Below are 24,211 nucleotides of genomic sequence, written 5' to 3' on the forward strand. Positions count from 1 at the left end.
ATGAATTTTAAACAGTGTTTGAACTTTTTATTCTATTACAAGATACAGTAAGATATTTATTTATGCAATACAATCTTTCAAAAAATTTATAATTATTTACCTATTCTTTCATAACAAAAAATATTATATCATTACGTGTAAATAATTAAATATAAATATATTACTTATTTTATATATAAATTTAAAAATGCAAAATTTTAATTAACTTATGTCAATCACTAGTTGACCTAGTAGTTAGTTTTTAATAGATTTAAAATATTGTCTACATTTAGATAATGAATATCTTTTACAAGATCTATGTTTATGACTTTCACTCGTAAGACTTTACTACAGACCGTTCGGACGATATATAGGAAGAAAACTGATCAATGAAATTGAAATCTTGCTTGAAGCTTCAATTATACGTAGTCAAAACAGGGTTAATTATAGAAAATATTAATCCATGGTTTTTGGTTTTGAATTAAAACATATGTTTACTTTAACAATCGTTTGCATTTTGAAAGAAGATGTTTTAATGCTACTTGATTTATAGGCAGGGAAAATTGTGTTCTATGAAGTTCAAAGTTTCACTAGATTTGTAGGAGAGCAATACAAAATAGTTTTATATCATTATTACTGTTAGAAATGATGCCATTTATACAGATAAAAATGCTTATAGTAAAAGGGATACAAATCTCTACAATTTTCAAGAGGGACAACTAACTGCCAAGTTATGGGACCACGTCATTTATAAATCTTGATTTATAAAATATTTTGGAACATAAATTTGTTTATAAAATTAGTTATTATGCGCTAATCTCAAGTGCAACTAGCCTAATTTGGATAGTTAACATATAATCGTCAGCACTATATTTCGTAAACGGACAGAGTTTTTATTTATATCGCATTTGTAGTTGAATGTTGATGTTAGTTCTTCAATAGATCGGAGTTTTATGATTGAAAATTCCGATATCATTATATGAATTTGATATGTTATCCGGTTTTCTACTACTAATATCATAAGGAGGAATGTTTTTCTTCAAAATAAAAATTATCTCACACATAAAGAACTATATATTAACTAAATATTAAAATAATAAAATACAAATTATTAAAATAATTTTCTTTATGCGTCTAAGGAATGATGCTTTAGGCACCTCTCCTTAACTGGGTTTGAATTCAATATCTTACTATATTATAGCAAGTCGAAATAAATTCACTAGTCCATATTAATCATAGTCACTTCACAGTTAAAATTTATTTTACTAAACTTTACCTTCTTATCACCTCTCTCAATAAGTCTTCTTAAGCGTAAAATATAACTTACTAATGGAGGCAGTAAATAATTACAGAGACGAGATTTCTGTTCATATGAAAATATATCTTTAGTAACTTAATCGACATAAATATACTAAGGAACAATTATAAAAATGAAAAAGTGGCTAAAATACGACTAGGAGAGAGAAGAAAATTAAATGTAATAAATAGTTTTTAAACCTACGCCTACACCCAAATCAGCTTTTCTGTCCTTAATATTGCTTAAATCCACGATCTGCCTGACCAAATTAACAAAATATCTTAAATTACTTCTCAAGAAAATTTCTTCTGAAGCCTAATTTTTATTCTTATTATTTACCTCTTATCTTCAGTAAAATGGAAGCTAATGCCACAGTCGTCACATGGTTAACAATCATAAAACTATTAAAGGCACAAATACCGGAAATTGTTCAAGCGTTACAAACGCGACATCAATATCTTTGATGGTCCATGTTAGTCCATAGACTTAGGTGAGCGTTACAAACTATTTTTACTTTTTTCTACGAATAACTGTGGTAAGAAAGAGGAAATCATAAAAAAACTATTTTTTTACAACTAAACAGTCTAAGATTATATGACAATTTATCATAGGATGTAGTAACATATGCAGCTTAACGGAACGAGCTATGGATTTAAAATTACACATGCAACCTCATCTACTGGATGATCTATAGACATTATAGTTAAACCGTTCACTTACGGTCGGCGAAATCCCATGGATTTAAAGGCACCATAATCAATTTCGAGTTGCATTTGTAAAAAGGAAGCTCCATGCAATATTTTAGTCCATAGCTCAGTTATTTTCAAGATATCGTGCGGAGACAAAGAACAATAATATTTTCAGCCCTTAAAGTGTTGTTGATTGTCAAACAATGAGGATTTAAACTCAAAGTTTACTTGTAATTTATGGATACATCTATTTAAATCAATACGTAATATATGATGAATACGGTGGTATTTAATAAGACACAAAGCATTTACAAATTTCAAAATTCCTCTACAGACAAAATATAAAGGCCTGTATATTTGTGTTGGCCTGTAAAGGAAATGTGGGACGCTTGTCAGTAAATTCCAGGTTTTTTCAGTCGGGTTATACTGCATTAGACGAGGCGCCAGAAGAAATTACCCGCAGCTACTGAGCCGATCTATCCGATACCGTATAGATCGGCTAGATCGGCTTATTAGAAATTTATTCAGTTCTAGATTTTTAATTATATATATTCCTGTTTGTGTGTGTTTTTGTGTCTAATAAAAGAATATCTACACCTATAACGTAAATAACTTTTATATTTTGGATAAAAATTTTTATTTTTGTCTCTAAAATGCGTACTTGTGTTTAAACTAGGAGTTCCTATATTAAAATTTTAACAAAACAGGTTATTAGTTATAATTTAATAAACATAGAAATAAGTCCTCGACATGTTGGGAAAGTTTTATTAATTAACTCTGGATATTATAAAAAGTAATACACGATTTTCTTTCTAAATGTCTTATATATACCTAATTTTAATTAATAGCACTTTATTTTAATAAATTGTGGTATGAGTCACAATTAAACATGCTTAAAAGAGTAAAATAGTGCTATTAAAGCATGTAGCTATATTTGTATCCATGATAGCAACAAGGAAAATCATACAATGAATACATTTGTAACCTGACGTGTGATATTGAGTGGGCCGGTAGGTAAGACTTGTAACATTCTATTGCTGACTTCGATATTGCGTTGTCTCAGTGTATTTACAGCGTATTTGTTGTATTTACGCAGACAAAGTTCGGTGATGATGCATTTTTTACTGTTACATATCGCTTATCGTCAGCAAAGCCTTAAACTCAGAATCATATGTCATAAATGAATACTGAACAATAATCCTGAAATTTTATATGATTTTATTTCTAATCATTGAGTTTCGGCGAAATTTTTGTGTGTGTCTGCCTATCTCTCGAGATTGAATAAAAGTAAGAGCTAAACATTAGTAGAACCACCATCGTGTTTGATGATGGCCATGTGGCGGATTATTTACATAGTATAAGACTGTTCAGAATGTGTCTAAAACGATTTCACATGTAGACCTTTGTCTTGATTTTTATTATGAATCTTCATTTTTACATAGATTATAGTTACTTCTATGAACATACAATTCTATCCTTGGGGTTTTACTGAACATTATTGAAACGTATCACTCAGTAGTATATGATGAAATTACACTTCATTCTTCCTGCAGCTTCAAACATAATTTCATCTATTATAAAATTAAGTGATAACAATAAAAGTTCACATACATAATTTCTTCACTACTTTCCAGGTTTTTAAGTTCAACTGACTTTACCGTTTCATAATTTTCATTGAAAATAATATTAAAAAGCAGCAATTAACAGTACACAAACATACTCAGTGTTTAACCAGCTTATAAGGATGAGTCATGCCTTTAATTAGGCAACAGGTAATGCAAGTGTAATTATGACATTGCTAGAGAGGAAATTTAGTAATAGATTAGTTTAAATAGTCCATAGAGTTAATATTGATCAAAATACCAAGAAATGAATAACAAAATAACAGTTCATGACATTCCCATTTGAAACTTTCAAATGAATAGGTTAGAAAAAATTTAAACTTCAAGAAATGTAATTTATATTAAACTATAAATACATATATCTGGATGGAAATATTTTCTTGAAATACGTTTATATAAAACAGAACTATTGGAATTAAAAGCAAATCCTTGTCTATTACAATAAAAGATAGGATAAACAACTTGTTTATTCAATATTAGCTGTAAGCTAATATTGAATACACTGATATGCTTCGAATTTTGATCTAGATGATTTGGTGGAAAGATTTTAAAGTAATTTGTTTGACCGATTGCAGGCTCAAGCTCCTCCTTTGGTTTTTGTCTAAATAAAAATATAAGACCTTTGTTATTTCAATTCCAAAATAAGCATCGGGTACAAAAGCACAAAGGAAAAGTAAATAAAACTATAAATTGATTGAACTTAGTTTTTTAAAACAGAATGATATACAATTACTCATTTAGTGTCAGTGGTATTACACAATAAAACGCCTACAAACAATGGTTCTAATTACCTAAAAGGTCGTGAGGAGAGAAAAATGTCAAGAAGTTTACTAACGAGAACAATTTGCCTAATTAAGTAGACTGTATAACGGTTTAGTTCAGTTTATTTCGTTACGCAGTAAACAGCGAGTTAAATTGCCTCAGAAATGGACTTTAATAACAATAAAAATAAATGTTAAAAAGAGACGTGTTATTTACAATGTAATAAATTATTAACAAATATGACCTAATTTTTATAGAAATATTATACAATGATACTTTGAATACAAAGTTATACAAATTATACAATTTGCACCGAATACAAATTTTCTTGGACTTTGAAAGAGAAGTTTAGTTGAGATATATAATTTTCTACTTGTACTTTGTTTTATTTAAGGAGAGATAATTAAATATTTAATATATTCCACCTGAGACAAGTACAGAAAAAATTTACCGATTTATTTTACATCTTTAGAAGTATGAAATATATGTTTAAGAGGTCAAATATTGCAACATATTAAAACATAGTATTAGTTGTATTAACTAAGAAAAATAATTTGAAATGAAGTTTTAAAAACAATGAGGAATCAATATGTAATGCAATAAATTCAAACCAGAGTTATTTCGTAATATTTATTTAATAATACGACCCCCAAACTAAATCAAGTGAGCATATGCGGTGACCCAAAACACAAGAACAATGGATTGTACTAATCGAGAAAAGTTTGGATAAAATAGAAGACCTTTGAACAACATCTGTCCGCTAGATGGATAAATAGTCTCCTGAACGTTGGCGGGGAGGCAACCGAGATGTTACTGCCAAGAGCTAAAATTTTACTGCCAAACCAATACTTTATTATTTAAAAGCTCACCCATACTTTACGTCGAGGTACACTTCATCCAAAATCGCAAGGACGAATTGAGCAAATTATAAAACATTAAAAAGTTAATTAAAAATAATATCAACAAAGTTTAGAGGGGCTGTAATAATTACATCAATACTACTTTACAACAATATCCAGTTCAAGGGAAAATGTTTAAAATGGAGAACGAGCTACAGAGCAAATTAAAATACTCGGAGGACCAAAATATCAAACGAATAGAAAGAGACAAACATACATTACTCGTAAAATGGAAACATCCAGCGATGAATGGACAAGTGAGACATGAGATAAAAATGTATTTGAGGATATATGCCAACTCATCGACGTTGATTTTGGTTCTTGCCTCGCTTCATCCGAGGGGGACTTTCAGATCGACCAGGGCTACAGGGGGATCTACGGAAGACACTTTCCGTGAGCAGGAAAGTCACTAACATCGGAGTAGGAACAAGTTTAGAGAGAAACCTTTTCGAGGACAAAGGGGTAAACAATCTCCAACAAGACAAAGATATACAGACTAATAAGTACGAGAAAGAAGACATTGAGACCCAAGATAGCACCACTTTGCCCGAAATAGGCAGACGCTATGAGCTCAAATACGAAACTAAAACAAGAACGAGGTACGAAAATTTGGAGTAACCGCGACCATACCATGTATACGACTCTACCAAAGGAATACTGATAACGTGTACGGAAGAAATAGGGCAAGAAAACACAAGACAGCACTACTCTACCAGCGCGAGAACAAAGTGCGAGACTTTGTGAGTGACCGCGACCATACCATATCTCCAGAACGGCTCCTACCGTATGATAGGACGCTTCTATTGAGAAATAGTAGTAACGACTCAGTTGGACTCAATTCGGTACTAGACAACAGTGCGAGACTTTAAAACGACTTTCTAGCTAAAACGGCTTTGTTAGCTAGAAAAGATCTAATCAGTTAATTTTTAATACTTTGTTAAATCTCGTCAGAACAAAATTAGTAATGAACTAGAATAGGAATTAATATTCACCGTTCTGAAATTCAATTTAGAATCCGATGTACTTTAATTACTACTATTACTTGATGCAGTAAGCTAATGAGTTTTAAGTTGGGTTTATTAATAATAAATGAGTAGTTCATAGATTTATTTAAATCAGTATTTTATCATATATTGTAGTCTTTTTGCAATGATAGTTGGACTTTTGAAGTTCTTTAATGTGTTAAAGCCGTTATAGCTACTAATATCCGAGTAAGATATATTTATCACTCGAAAATCCCAATAGCTTTTAAATTAAAACTTAAGTAACCTGGAAAATTCCTTAACCAAGGGAAGTTTGTAAAGGAAGGAATTGATCTCGACAGGGAGATATTTTGGAAATTTACGTCAATAATAATGCGGGTAAACCGTTTGTTAGAAACAATTTTGAAAACTGTTCACTGTAAAGCACTACTTGGTATAAGAATTTTCATTATTTTCAATACTATATATGATATTGTATGTTTTATTGGTTCATATTTTCATTTCAGTATTTCCCAACAGATTTTACGTTAACACAAACTTTCATGACGTCACATTAATTTTTACTAGTAAAGATGTCATTCTATTTTGAAAGCACGTTTAAAACATAAACGGGTAAGACACGAAATGAACGTTTGTCCCCCATGCAAAACATAAATCTCTAGCCCACCAATAGAAGTAGAAACTTCAATTAAGTCAGATGCGTATTTTTTTATTTGAGAAATTAAAGAAAATAATTATTCATTGTCATATTATGAATTTTTCAGATTACAATTTGATGTTATTACTACGTAATTTTCTTAGATAGGCATATGAATACATTATGGTATAATGAATACGCCGGTACACTTAGGGAAGTTTTATTTGTAGGATCACCATGGTCTGTTTTATGTAACAGAAACATTTTTATTAATTATTGTAACTCTCTTTTGGAAAAAATACTGCTATACCTAACTGAATTTAATAAGTAAATTATAACACAGTAATCGAATGTTTTAGAAACCGATTGAGATTTCTACCCTATAAAGCTTTACTAAAGATGTGATTTACAAGTGTGTTAGTTACTGATTTAAAAGTGTACAGTCGAGGTGCTATAAATTTTCTGGAAGTTCGACACATACAACGACTCTTACTTAATAGTCTAGAGAGCTTAGTTTCCTGTAACTTAAGTCCAAATTTTTCCCCATTAGACTAATGGTCTATATTGAAACGTATTGTCTGTTGAACTACCATTAATGGAGACATTATTTTCAGAGTATTATCTGTATTTATCTTTTTATACCCCTTTAATACAACTAAATACTTATTTATTATAACATAAAAGATTTTATAAACACAATTAAAGCGTTTTTAGCTTATATAAACCCAATAGCTAGATGAATTCACGAGGGGGCAGCAATATTCTGGAGTTATTTGATATTCTAGTATTGCAACTATCTTCACAAAAGAGTTCTATAATATAATGATTATATTCACTAAATATTGGAATTTTTAAAAGGAAGAGCTACTTAGCTTTTAAAAATGTCTAAAATTTTAAAGTACGGTATATAATGAATAAGAATTTATCTCAAAATTATAAATACGATAGAAACTTGTATTTAATATTTGAGCGCTAATCAATACTAACAATAAGAATATCTTGTAGTAATATTTTTAGTTCGAAATATGTAGTATAGTCCTTTCTACTATACCTCTGTTCAATGTGAGTATAACCTTTAGTTGGAACTGAAAATCGTATTGTTTTCAATTAACTAGCACTGAGACAGTACAATCTAAGTTTCTTCAGTTGGATTTTAATAAATTTCAGACTATTTCCTACCTACTGTAGGAATGGCCTGCTTTATTGCATCTTTTAACTTTGGCCACATAAGGCTTCATATTAAACGCAAACCCTCAGATGCACGTCCGAAAGCTGACTAGAAAAAATATAAATATTAAATAGAATATTGTAATATTTTATTCTTTTTAATATTCTGCTTGTTGATAGTAAAAATCCAATAACGTATTTCGTTTAATATAGTTTAAGATAAAGTTTAAGTAATATAAGTTCATACATAAAAACTGTTAACTACTTCATATGATTGTAAGTTCATTTGAATTGTATAGAAAGGCTTTATATGTCAATAAGTTTTCGATGCTGCATTTCACTACATGGAATTTGTGCAATCATTGTTGAAGTCTGTAACTCAGACAGCTTGCAGAGATTATTTTTTGTCTTGAGGGACATGTAAAAGCTTCTTTTCTCTGTGGTTATCTCTGTCTAACTGTCAGCAGGATATCTCGAGCATTAAATCAGCCACAGACTTTTTACGAGCTACTTCAGGAAAGCCTGTACATTCTAGTACCTACATTTTTAATATTGATAAAAATACAAAATGTTGTAGAGTATTAAAGGCCAAAATGAGTTTAATTTAAAATATTACAGGGATATTATGTTTTTATCAAATGGTAGTTGTTGATATTTTCTAAAACTAGTAATAGTTCCATTCTAACAATTTGCTTAAAAATGTCACTTTTCACAAAATGTTAATAAAACACTTTCACTACGGAAAATAATCAACCATCTAGTTACTAAACGGTACGGAAATTTATAGTTTTATCCCACATCAAATCAGATTGAGCCACGTGTCTGATGAGAAATCCCTAGATGCTTGATTGACACAGTTTTATTTTTACATCTGTACAGAAATTGTTCGTTTTTTATATGTTTTAAGTTTAAATGAAGTATATTCTTAATTGCAAATGTATTATTCACTATATTTATGAAACAACGAACAATATTTATATGGAAATAAACGATATCATAGATTAGCGCTTTGCCGTTATTAATTATTGTTATTTGAAACCATTCAAATCTGAATTAACCAAATAGCAAAAAAGTCTTATGGTGGCACAATGTGTCACAACAAACACCATTTTATGTTGCCTAAACTTAAATGCAGAGTAAGGAAAGTATTTAGTTTACTAGTTAAGAAAATAACAAGGTATATGCACATTGATGGTGCGCAACGCTTTTATTGTAATCATTTAAAACATTCTAAAATAAGTACATACATACTACTAGGCGTTGAAACCCTGTCAGTGTGTCAATGCCTGTTTTATTGCAATTAAAATTCATTGTTTTTTCTACAAAGGCCATGACGCACATGCGTGTTAAATACTCCGTTCTTACGATATTGGGAATTGTACCAACCAAAAATATTCAATCCTAGTTCAAACCCTTACATATGATCGATCATTATAGTAATGATTTAGGTTTTCTATCTCAGTCATGAGGAATACACTTGCCCAATTTAAACTGACTGGGACTTAAAAAATTATAGAATTAATTTTAAGTGTGTGAGTGTGTGAGATAATTTGTGAGTGATGTGTTTGTCTTTTTGTAACAGAAACTGAAGTTTTAAGGTTCATATTCTTTATTATTTATTTGAAAAGAAATATTATTTTAAAGTTAAAAAATGAATTTTATAATTATTGTAATAATTTTAGTTATTTTTTTAAAAAATATTGCCTTTATTTTTATCTATTGTTAAATTACGTGTAACAGTGTTTTAAATGAGAGGTATTAATTAACTTATCAAATCTTATTACTAAAGAATATTCAATATGGACTTGAGGTAACTAAATTAAAATTTTAAAAATTTAAAATGAAATGAAAATTTAAAATTTTCATGAAAACTGCTTCGTAATACATAATTTTGACTTTATTTATTTTGTTTATTGAATTTAAATAGTAGCTATTTTAATATTTATAAGGTGCCATCACGATACGATAATCCATAAGTAAAAAGAACTTATCCCAAAAGTTAACTCGTCAAAATCACGATAAACTTAGGTCGGATGTACAGTAGATGTAAGATTGTCAATTACCACTAATTTCCCCTGTGACATTTCTGCATGACATTTCATAGATTTTAACAGCAATGTGTCTCTCTTTCACAAAATAGGTTATATTTGTACAATTTTGTTACCCGCAGTTTCCACACGTCATTCCGTGTAATTGATTAAATATTTTTCACAGTTTCAATAATACTTGAACAGAAATCAATCTTTGGAGGAGCTTATGATGAAAGCACTTATGGTATGGTTCTATGATACTTTAAGAGAGAGTGAGAGGGAGTGAGGGGAGAAAGAGAAGAGAGAGAGAGAGAGAGAGAGAGAGAGAGAGAGAGAGAGAGAGAGAGATGAGAAACTCTTTGGATGGATGATATAATATTTCTTTATAGGTGAGTAATGTTATATTCGGGATTTATTTCCTACTTTTCTAATACATTTTTAGTTCATTATATAATATTATAATATTAGACGACATTTTCAAGTCTTGGTAGTAGTTTTTCATGGTCTATGTAGCACACCGTGCCGCCTACAGCTCCTGGTAGTGCTTTAGTAGTATATTTTATTTGCTGCTTAGGTTTCTTTAAAATATACGTGGGCACCTTACAATACAAATTTACTGGCATTGTAGCAAGATTTCAAATATTCATTATATAATTTTAATGTCATTATCTAGCAATGTAGGGTTATAATATTCACTCGCCTTCGGCTCGCTGGGGGCTACGCAGGCCCCCAAAGTAAGTGCCTTAAATTCGGGGATATGATTGATTTGGTGATAAGTAAAATTCGGACATGATGTCATGCTTGGAAATTCCCAGGGAGGGGGTTAACGTTACCTGGGAATAAGACGTCAGGGGGTTATCTGGTCATACCAGGAACTTCCCAGGGGGGGGGGTTAAGAGATTTGGTTATTGGTAAAATTCGGACATAAGGTCATGCCAGGAAATTCCCTGGGGAGGGGGATTTAATGCTACCGGGGGTTAATACATCAGGGGGTTTAATTTACTCAGTTGGTTATTTGGTCATAACAGGAAATTGCGCGGGGGGGGTTAATGTTACCGGGGGTTAACGACACATCCCAGGCTCCCTTTCGGGTGTTGGCCAAATTCGGGGATAAGCGGAATTCGGAATTATCTTGGACCTATGTTATTTAATTTTTCAGTTTTAATCAAAGTTTTAACTTTAATGGCGTTTTACGGGTTAACCGTTAGAGATACGAGAAAAAGTAACTGGACCTTTCCTGTCGGAAATTTACTTTTATGTATGCGATTGTGCCCTCAGATTTGATCTACGACCTACCGTTCAACCACTATCAGGCAGAATGTGAAAGGGGGTTAAGACATCAGGGGGTTTAATTTAGTCAGGATATCGCCTGGTCATATGAACAAATTCCCGGGGGGGTTAATGTTACAAGGGGTTAATGGCAAACGTGGGCCTATTTTAGAGGGTGTTGTGTCTGTGAACGTAATAAAAAACTCTGTCCCTATCTACTTTTGAAGCTTCACTAACGCTCAGCCAACTCCCGATGTGGAGGGGGTTTTTAGTCACTCGTTAACGTATTAATACAAGGTCAATCTGGAACCAGCATGAATCGCACTTTAGTGATTTGTAAAATTCGGACATGTGGTCATGCCAGGAAATTCCCAGGTGGATGTAATGTTTCCGGGGGGGGGGGTTAACACATCAGGGGGTTTAATGTACTCAGAAGGTTATCTGGTCATACCAGGAAATCCCGGGGGTGGGGGTAATGTTACCGGGGGCTAATGACACACCCCAGGCCCCCTTTTGGGGTGTTGGCCAAATTCGGGGATAAGCGGAATTCGGAATAGTATTAGACCTATTTTATTGAATTTTCCAGTTTTGATCAAAGTTTTGACTCTAAGGCCTAACCGTTATAAATTTTGACTATACAATTTGACTAATTTTATGGCTTAACCGTTAGAGATACGACAAAAAGTGACTGGACCTTTCTTGTCGAAAATTTAATTTTGTGTTTTCGATTTTATCCTCGGATTTGAGCTACGATCTCTGGTTTAGTCGGTACAACGCTTGGGATAAAAGTCTGCACTGGTCAGCTGTTGTGTAAACAGATATAGTGTAAATAAATGTAAAAATACCTTTATCAGATTATTAAGTTGATCAGGGGGTTTAATTTAATCAGGAGTTCATCAACCAGGAAATTTTTCGGGAGGGGGGGGTTAATGTTATCGGAGGTTATAAGAACGCGTGATACTTTTCTGGGAAATGTGCGTCTGTGCTACAAGAACATGTGTAGAGTAATTTTTATCAAAATAAAACGTTGATCAGGGGGTTTAAATTACTTCAGAAATTATCATTCCACGCCAGAGTTTTGACAATGAACTAATATTTCATAAAATAAAAAAATAAAAACACTCTGTCCCTATCTACTATTGAAGCTTCACTTTTCTACGTGTATACGGTGGCTGTTATATAGTATTTTCCAATAAAATCAATTATTTCTGTTTATTTTAGACATGAGATACAAAATGGTGTACGCCAACGTTATATGCATTAAATAATAAGGCAAATCACATTATTACTTTGGTATTTGATTAAAATAATCTCAAATAAAAACATACGACGATTAAAATGCACAGACCTTTCCAGATATATTTTAAAAGTTTTAATATATTAAATGAACAGTGTTGGACAAATGAAAAATTATCATGCTCATACTATATTAATTCGGAAACTTATATCGTCATATTTTAAAAATATTTACAAATAATTTAATTCTTATTGTCCCTTTACGAAAATGAAAATGAAAATATTCTTATATTTTACTAATAAAAAAATTAATTTAAGAATATATCTCAAAACTTAACCCTTCACAACAAGTTACAATTTTCCTTAAGACTAACTAAGGAACTAAGCTTATATCGTAATATGTTGTGAAGAATCACATATAATATTTATAACATATCTAATCTCTCAAAAGTTGATACTTCTAAAAATTTTTATATATATATATATACACACATATATATATATATATATATATATTATATATATATATATATATATATATATATAACTGTTTTAATTTAATTTATTTTAAACCTTTTAACAAAGAATATACGAACGAAGCAAGGATGGTGCATTAGTGAAAGCATATAGCTTCGGTGTTTATTTATTACTTTTACTTAAAAAGCCTACGAAAAATAACATATTTTAAGAAATTATACCAATGAAATTGAAACTGAGTTTGAAATAAAATATATAATATCATATTCAAGGAGAATAGATTCAGGCAAAAGCAATAACAAAATCATATACTTTAGTAAAACAACAATTGCATTGTAAATTAACTTTGTAAATGGGTATTTCTAATTTTTCAAACTAACATGAAAATTTATATTCTAAATGTAGTCAACTGAATCACTTTATCATCTGGTCTGGTCTGAAATGAAAATTCGTTTATTTAAACAGGCAAAGTTAGGGCCTCATGGCCCTTTCTTACACTTAACCTGTCTGAATAATAATTATGAACAAATATTAACCAAATTAATATTAACACTAATTTAATTTACTAAATACATTTAATTAATCATTAATCACTAAAAATTACAAATATGATACTTCTAAAAATAAAAATATTGTTATACAACCATAACACAAAATGATATTACAACTTCCATTTTTAATAAGAACCAAAAACTATAATTAATAACAAATAACAATAATTTATAAACATATAATAAGAATATTTTAGAAATAAATTATATATATATATATATATATATATATATATATATATATATATATATATATATATATATATATATAAGTAGACATGAATATGGGGTTTTTAGCTCACTTTTGGGACAGACAGTAAATCAATATAAATTCCTGTTTAAAGGACAATAAACGAATCTGTAAAATCAATCAGTAACTCACGAATGAAAAATTACCGAATCTATAGCTGTTTTCTTCTACTTTCTTGAGCTGTTTTAATGTAAAATCTCCTTAGAATCAATTTATTGGAAATGTTGTCAAATCCGCTACGAATAAACTATAAATTAAAACTTATAAACGGAAATGATGGAATTTGCTAACAATCACTCGAGAAGTCGGGGAGAATGTGAGTAAAACCACATTCTTTTCACGAGGTTCATTATTTATCTTTTCCAAGTGTACTATAAAATCATCGAGGATTTCTGGCTTAAAATCCTAGACAAATTCAACATCCAGATAGTAAAAAAATACAGGTAATATCTTTTCATAATAAACGTGTGTATCGATACCTACAAACCTAATGTATTCTTTGAAAAGGAAAATAATTTTTTCAATGGTTCTAAGAGATAAGTAAAAATGTTTATTCTGTTTTCTAAATTCTGTAACAAATTTTGTTTGTTTTTTACCTCCATATTGCAATTTTGTAAGCAGGTTATTCAAATGTGTTAGTTTATTTGGAAATTTCTTAGGTTTAGGTCTGTCGTACAAAATTAAATTACAATCTTTACAAACTAAATATTTTTTATCAATAATTTTTCTCTATTATAACACTTGTAACAGTTGGCATTATACTCTTCCATTTAAACAAAAAGATTTTTTGTTATAAATGGAGATTATGGAACTAACTCTGCCGAGATATAAATTTTTCAACGCAAATGTTTATGTTTACATTTCTGCAACAGAGATAAATAGAAATAATTTCATTCTATTGTACAACTATTTAGGATATTTTTTCTATGATTACAAAGATTATTCCGGAAGAAATCGAGATTTTTCATCAGCGAAAGTGTATATTTTTGAAGTTTTAGAAGGAATGAAAGAGAATAATATGAACTTGATAAATTATTAAAATATTTCTCTATTGATTTACTAATGCGCAATTCAAACTTCTTCTGTTTTGTTTTCCTTGAACAAAGCTGCAAAGAAATTGGGAGTAGGAGAAGATGAAAGGAATCATGTGTTTTATTAAACCAACGCTAGATTTGTAACGTCGGCGTTCCACGATGACCTTGGTTTGCTCACGCGCCGTGAACAATGACCTTGCTTTGCTCACACCACAATGACCTTGCTTTGCTCACGCCGTGCGCGACAATGAAATCACTGTTAAAACACTTAATTCTGTATTACAATTGAACACTTTACATCACTATTTTCACACAATGTTTTTATCACAGTTTAGAATGTGTACACAAATTCACAATCTTCTCGCAATTTTTCCTTTCTTCTAGTCGCAAATATAATTTAAGTAACTTATAAAATATAATAACACTATGAATAAGAACGCCCAGTGGAATACTTCACTTCACTTTTAACAAGAAACACAGAACATCACACAATCTTCTTACTTCATATAAGCTCCATTTCTTCTTTCTTCAACTTGAAAATACATTAGAATCTTCTAATTGATGATATGTCTTGTTACATTTCGTTAAAACAGAGGAGATTTAGCATGACTGGCTATACGTGGCCAACGCCCATGATGAAAATTTTTTCCATGCGATAAACGATTATGAATATCGAAGTTTTATCGATAATAAAAATCGATGGTTGCAATCGATATTAGAACTGTTATAGTTTCCAATGTATATTAAATAAGTGAATATCAATATTTATTTCAAACCTTGTTGCTAAAAAACTACTCAACCGATTTTAATGAAATTTGGTACAAATATAGTAAATATTTAACTCTTTCGACTTAACTTATCCATAAGGGTGAAATCATCCCCTATTTCCTAATATTCATAAAAAAATAAAAATAAATTATCAGAAAAATCTGAAACTTCAAAAACAAGCGAGTTCTAATTAAAATTTCATGAAAATAACAAAATTTTCAAAATCTACCCCAATCATCCCATATCTTTAAACTCTTATATCTAGAGAACTATTGGAGCTTTTCTGATGAAATTTAGTATATAGGATCAGTAAATATTAAAGTATTTTTTTAAATCATCACTTCCGGTCCATGACCTTAAATAGTTTTTTCCTAATATCATCCCTATTTTTCAAAATTTTTAATGCAATTTAAAATGTATACTTTTATCAATGTCTTTAAAAATTCTGTAAAGTTTTAAAATTATCCGATGAATAATAGTGAAAATAACGCGATTTTTACTGAATTTCTCTAATATCGTTCTTAATCACATCATAGGCTAAAAATTTCTCAGAAACCACAACCACATAACATGTCGAGTTAGTAACAGCTTTTTGAAAATCCATATTGATAATTATATCGTTCTTTGAACCAGAAATATTTGTCAAACTCTTTGTTGTATCAATGACATAAATAGGTCTATTCGCTAAAAATTCTTTAGGATTGTAATACATTTCCTTATTATTACAGTAAACTTTCTTAAAATCTTGATACATCTGATACATGATTCTGAAAAGAGCTCCTGAAATGTTTAAATTTTGTAATTCATCTGGATAATAAGAACCGTTCAATTTTACTCTGATATTTTTTACATTCAAACTATCAAACTTTGAAGGATTTTTTTCTTCATTATTTTGTCTATCTGTTTGAAAACCAACAATAATGAACTTTGGATTGAATATATTTCTATAAATATTTGTAATATCGAACGAATAATTTGTTCCGGAAATACCTTTTTGTTCAATACATTGCCAATCTAGAAAATTAAACATAATGTTTTTGACTTTTTGTAATTTCATCAATCAACCTAATTTTACTCATGGTTTTATAATCAATCATTGGAACTCTAATAAAAAAATCTGTAATTGTTATTTTTCCATCAACAGGCATAACATTTCCAGTTGCAGTCTTCAGAATCACATCATCGTCTTCTGCTCTTATAAAACTTAGATAAAATCCTCCTTTATAGATCGGAATAGGAACGTTTTCAAAAAATCCTAATCCAAAATGAGATACATTTCCAGCTGCTTCAAAAACACCAAATTTAAAATCTGATTCAAAGCCATTAGAAGTTTGAGAAATAACATCACTTTTTGAATACGAAATAGTTCCTTTAATTGTGCTTAATTGGCCACAGTTTTCGACTTCTTCTATCAATTTATTGTGTTTTCTTACTTAGAAAATAAAAACGGTATAAAATTATCGATTAATCTAACATTATCAGTTCCAAGATATGCTTGACCATCTTGTTTTGTTAAAGTTCCAGAAATATAAAAACTGGAAGTTAGACGAGCAAAAATTATCTCCAAAATCAATATTAAACTCAGTTCTTTTATTCGGTTCATTCAAATGTTGTTTAATAATTGGATAGAAATTTTTAAACTCCGCCCTTTCAATATCACTACCATACTTTTTGTAGTCCGCCATTTATTAAGAAAAAATTTAGAAATTTTAAACATCATGTATAAGAAAGATATCATTTTTTCATCGATCTAATGTACGTTTTTATAAGAAAAGATATAAATTTTAGTCATTTTTAATGATCAACTTCGTCATATTCAGGATTCTCTTCCTTAAATTTTGCAATTTCAGCCACATATTTCAATAAAATCTGCACAGGATAGTAACCGCTATCTATAATATTATTCCAATCAACTGTATCTTTATTTTCATCCAAAAACTTTATACTCAAGTGTTGATAGAGACAAAGAACAGACATATGATCTTTTAATTGATAATGTATATTTTCTTGAATGAACTCTGATGATAATGTTTGATATTTAGCAATGTTATACCAATTCAATTTGTTTACGTATAATCTCATCATATCTTCGGATAATTCATATTTTTTTAAAAAAAAAATCATCCCAATGTTCTTTTTTCAAATCTCTTTCGTGTTGCATTATAAAAAGATCGAAAGCACTGTAATGTCCCGCCATCTCTATTTATTAAGAAAAAATTTCAAAATCAAATTTTTATAAATTGGCTCTTTTTAGCGTTATATTCAGCACATTTTCCAGATATTCTCTTAACTCCATTGATATTTGCGTAATATTTTATATCATTTGTTTTAGTTTTTTCCTTACACCTCACACAATATATTAGCGCCATTTATAAAGGAGAAATTTTGTCATCATAGCCGCCTAATCCATTAAATCTTTTATCAATGTTTTCAAAAGTTTTATTAACATCTTCTTCAAACTTATTAATTTTTTCTTCTAATTTTTGAAATTTGACAGCATAAAAATCATTGTATTCAACAAATGTATGGCCAATATGCTCAAAAGTTTTCGTAGCATCTAAACTAAACTTATCAAAAGACTCTTTAAAATTAGTAAGTTTTTCATTAATTGCACCAACATCGTCTACTGATCTTCTATTTCTGGCTTCTAACTTTTCATAGACTTCTGTTGTAAAATCTTTAACATGCTGTTTATGATTCTCATAATTTTGTTTTAGTTCATTAAACATTTTAATATGATCTTCGAATTGATCTTTTAAAGCACTGTAATGTCCCGCCATCTCTATTTATTAAGAAAAAATTTCAAAATCTAATTTTTATAAATTGGCTCTTTTTAGCGTTACATTCAGCACATTTTTCAGATATTCTATTAACTCCATTGATATTTGCGTAATATTTTATATCATTTGTTTCAGTTTTTTCCTTACAACTCACACAATATATGAGCGCCATTTATAAAGGAGAAATTTTGTCATCATAGCCGCCTAATCCATTAAATCTGTTATCAATATTTTCAAAAGTTTTATTAACATCTTCCTTGAACTTTTTAATTTTTTCTTCTAGTTTATTTACTTTATCGAGTTTATCATCTATTTCTTCAAGTAAATCACCATTACTTTTTATTTTTTCACGAACATTATCTTGATACGTATGAAAATCTTCCTGAATTTTTATAATTAGTTCTTTAACTTTATTTTGATATGCAATAAAACCTTGCCCAATATTTATAACTTTTTCATTAATTTCACCAACATCGTCTACTAATCTTCTATTTCTGGCTTCTAATTTGTCATCGACTTCTGTTGTAAAATCTTTAACGTGCTGTTCATGATTCTCATAATTTTGTTTTAGTTCATTAAACATTTTAATATGATCTTCTAATTGAATCATTACAACAACATCAAATGGATTAATTCCTTTACTAACACTGCTAAGTCTTTTTCCTTAAAAATGTAAGGCATTTTTAACATTCATTCGGATCATGTACATCAACAATATCGATGTTTTCTGATAATTTTAGAGGTTTCAAAATTTGTTCTTTAACAACAAACAACATCATGTTTGTCAATACCAGGTCGAACACCGACAATTCTTTTTTTATTAGCCAAACTAACATAATTGTTTTCAACTTTGATCGCTTCAGTAATTTTATCAGCTTTTTCGATATGAGACATTAAATTGGTAAATATTTTTTTGCACCATCTTCAAATTCTTTTTTTATTGTTTTTATTTTATCAGCAACTTTATTTGAACTCATGAAATTTGCAAGTTTGTTATCATATTCTGCTTTAAAATCTTCAATCTCGACAGCAAATATATCTGAATCTGGAAGGTTTTGTAATAAATTTTCTATCTTGTTATCAAACTCATTTCTCAAACTATCAAAATTCAAACTATTATCTACATTTTGATTATTTTCTGTTTTAATTTGTGTACCAAATACGTCAAAAATATTTTGTGAATCCATATTTATTAAGTAATAATTTGTTGACAACTTCTTTAAAATCTTTACCATCACTCAGTTCATTCAAAACAAAAACACATAAATGACCACAAATTGGGGGATCTTTATAACCTTGAATCTGAGAATCATTGTAGTAGACGCTTGATTTTTTCAAATATTTAATCAATTCTATAGGTGGTTTGTCCTCAATTCTTCCATACGAATCAAAATAACATGCATTCTTATCATTTTTATAATAACAAATCCAATGCGTTCCACTTCCCATAATCTCAATAATAATCCCATAGTCTAAATTCACAATTCCACATTCAAATTTCTTAACTTTTTCAGGTAATGTATCTCTCATGAAGATTCCTCTAAAATGTTTAATATTTTTGCAGATTTCTTCCAATTCCCCGAATGTTAAAGGTTAAAATTGTTTTTTCAATGTTTGATTTCACGTAATTTAAAGTTTTTTCATCTAATCCAGATCCTGTAACATCTTCCAACTCTTTATCTAACCAATTTAAAATGTTTCGAACAATAGGAATCACGTCTTTTTTAACGATTAGAGCAGCTTTACGAACATAAGGAACAACATTTTTAACAACTGGACTATTTTCTCCAAAATCTAATAAATCTTTCAAAAGTCCACCATTATTAAGTTCTTTCAACTGATTATAAGAAAATTCTATTCTGGTTCCTTTATTGTTTTTCTTATGTTTTTCGAGTTTATTGTATTGTCTATTTGTTAAAAATATCTTACCTTCGCCATTTTTTAGTTGATCTAATTTAAATTGAATACTAACGGGTATTTTTTTCTTAAAAGCGGATTTTATTTTTTCTTTCTGATTTTTGCTGAAATTTACGTTCACCTCCATTTATATAGTTAAAATTTCAAGTTCTCTTCGATTCCCATTCCTAGTTTTCTCGTCAAAAACATTGCTCCAGCTGTTGGAAGCGCAACAAATCTTTCACCTAAACTAGCATCATTTGAAAAAAATCTATCCATTGCCATATCTTGCAAAACTTTATCTGCAATATGTCTGGAATTTGTGTCTCTATGTTTTGCATAAAAAATATCGTGTTCCATAGCAGCTTTATCTAATTTATTTATACCAGGATCTCCTCTTTTTAGTCTTTTTTCGAGTTTTGTGCCAGGCCCCAGATACTGATAAGTTGGTACGTGTAATTCAAAAGGTAAATTGTTGATAAAATCATTCAAAAGTCCGCTGCCCTCAATCATAGATGAACTTATTGCCGGCAAAATTTGTTTTAAATATTTAATTCCATCAGGTTTTTCAATCACCTCATCAAGTTTGTTCGAAATAAAATCTTTAATCGCTTCCTTTTCGTTCAAAAAATTGTTGTTTCCAGCCTTTTCTTGACCATAAATATAATTAATAATTCCATCGAGTTTTGTCAAATCGTCGATATATCTGTATTAAATCTTATTATCACTGTATTTTCTTACACCTGATCCTTCGATTCGTTTTTCCCAAATTGGTTTAAATAATTTCATATATTTTTTACCTCTACTTGACTTAGGCTTCTTAGTAGATGGATCATTATTTTTGTAAATTGAGTCAGATTCCCATAAAATTTCTGTATACTTTTTCAAATCTTCTTCAGAATATAAATTATCTTTTGGAGCGTCATTGTATACTAATAATCTCCATAAACCTTGAGTTCCTTCATATGTTTTTCATTAATAATGATATCATTATGTTCAAATTTCATGGGCAAATTTCCAATCATAAAACTGTTCTTTTTTATCCCAATACAAACCAAATTTATCATCTTTTATTCTAGGAATGAATTTTCTACCAATTGGACCAACTATTATATCCATTGTTCTAGGACTTATTGGTTCAAATATTGTAGATTCTTCAATGATTCAAGGTCTAAATGGTGTTTAAGATGGTAATTTTGGCAATTCAAACTCTTCTACTTCAGATTCTGGAATTGAAATATCAGCAAATTGTCGTACAACTGGAACTAAATTCATCAAATTTTGATTATCACTTAAAACGTTTTCAATTTTACCTTCAACATTTTTAATTGCAGAAGTTACAGGTTGATTAATTTGTTGAATAAATTCTTGTTCTTTTTCATCAATTCGAATCTTTCTTTGATTAATTTCTTTTAGATTTGATCAAGTTTTTTCGCTTCTTCAGAAGTTACGTTCACCATTTAATTAGAAAAATTTTGAAACGTGAACGTGGAACGTAAAACGTGAACGTGCAACGTAAAACGTGAACGTGGAACGTAAAAACGTGAACGTGGAACGTAAAACCGTGAACGTGGAACGTAAAAACTTGAACGTGACACGTGGAACGTAAAAAACGTGAACAGATTTACCGTTTTTCAGTTGTTTTCATAATGTAAATAAAAAGTAAAGATAATGTAAAAATAATTGTAACAAATATTTTATCAAGTAGATTTGTCAGACCATTGAGCAGCATTTATATTAGAAAAATTTATTCATATATTTACCATTTTTAGGCTTCAAAGTTAGATTAATAGTTAAAAATACATGGTCTTCTTTCAAATTTTATCACATAATTCATTAAAGTGGTTAAAACTCATATCAGATCCTACATAATTGTTGTAAGTTTTTCTCGAATAGTGATCATCTTGCTTAAAAACACACAACATATTCAAATTATTTCTTAGAACTTGTTTATCAACCTTTGAAAAGCATTGGGAAAGATAGATACAAGATATGTTTTTGTGACGAGACATTACGAAATATTCCTTAATAACGTCCTGATTTTCCAAAATACAATCATCAAAAACGATTAACGAATTGGGTTTACATTCGCTTAACGGAACTATGTCCTCAGAAGCATTATAAAAATGTGATATTTCTTTGCTTAAGTTCTTCTCAATATTTTTGAATCTTTGTTGTAATTTTTTGTATACGTCTTGTTCTAAAGATTTACTAAAAACATACAACTTGGAATAAAATTCAATAATAAAGTTGTTTTTCCACATCCACTTGAACCAACAATTAACAATCTGATTGGTTGATCTTTCTTTTTTTCTTCAATCGTTTGAAGTTTTATCTGATCTTTTTGCTTTAAAAATTTCTCCATTTAAATAGCGAAAATGAAGCTGTTCAAGTTGACTTCAGAAAGCTCTAAATTAGTTTTAAACTTAGAACATCCTATTCATTTAAAGGAAGAATCAAATTATTTTATCGGTTTAAGCGGTTTTTATTCTGACAATTTTGTAATAAATATTAGTGAAAGTTCTCCTTATTGTATAGGATTTAGTGAGAAGAACATAACAAAATATTATGGTTTAAACAAAGGATATTATACCTTCGATCAAATAAAAAATTCCCTTAAAAATTATCTGAAAACATTCAAACAATCAGATAAATCTTTAAACTTTGACGAAAACAAGTTTGAAATGCAAAAAAATTATCTCTCTAATAAAATTCAAATAAAATCACTAGTAAGAATAATGTTTTCAGCAATTATTGTAGATTTGTTAGGGTTTGTTCAAGAAACTATTGAGCCAAATCAGGTATATTTAGGAAATAAAACGCCAAAATTTAGACCGTTCGATGTAATTGAAGTGCACTGCAATCTCGTTGAACCTAGTTTTGAAAATCATACCGAACATTTACACAAAGAATTTGAAATTTTGTACACATTTTTCCCAAATGTTGCTTATGGATCAAAAATCAGTGAAAAACCGAATAAAATTGATTATATTCCAATTAGAAAAAATATTAAAAGAATTCAAAAAATCGTTCCAACTATACAAGACTCTGAGGGAAATTTATTAAATAATGAGAGTAAAACAACAATATATTTAAGATTGTCGAAAGAATGATGAAGCAACGGACATGAATCAAGGGGGTCTATTGAATAGCTTACCTTCAAATTTTCAAAAACATACTATTTTCATTAATGCATACTTTACACTCAAAATAAAAATTGCTTGTTAAATTTTTTTCTATCTAAATGGAGTCAGTTGTGAATCTACTCAAATTCAATAATAACGAAATTTTAACAATGGTTGATGAATATAACGAAATGTGGTTTAAAGCAAAAGATGTTGCAGACATTTTAGAATATGAAAACACGAGGCAAGCTATCATAAATAATGTCGATAATGACGATAAAACAACTTTTGAATGTATAAATTACAGGAGTCTATCCCATAGACCCCGAGAAAATATTCAAAAAAACACTGTTTTCATTAATGAATCTGGTCTTTATACTGAAATAAAAATTACTAGTTAAAAATATTTCTATCTAAATGGAGTCACTTGTAGGCCTACTCAATAATCAACTCAAATTCAATAACACAAATATCTTAACGATTGTAGACGAAAACAATATGATCTGGTTTAAGGCTAAAGATGTTGCAAAAATTCTAGAATATGAAAATACTATGCAAACGATCTGATTAAACGTTGACGAAGATGGATAAATTAACGTTTAAAGACATGAATCAAGGGGAGCTATTGAATAGCAAGTTAACACTGTTTTCGTTAATGTATCTGGACTTTATTCTTTAATTTTGAGATCGCATAAATCAGAAGCGAAATTGTTTAAAAATTGGGTTACAAAAGAAGTTTTGCCAAGTATTCGTAAATTTG

Source organism: Homalodisca vitripennis, chromosome 7, assembly GCF_021130785.1.
Source record: "Homalodisca vitripennis isolate AUS2020 chromosome 7, UT_GWSS_2.1, whole genome shotgun sequence".
NCBI classification, from domain to species: Eukaryota; Metazoa; Arthropoda; class Insecta; order Hemiptera; family Cicadellidae; genus Homalodisca; species Homalodisca vitripennis.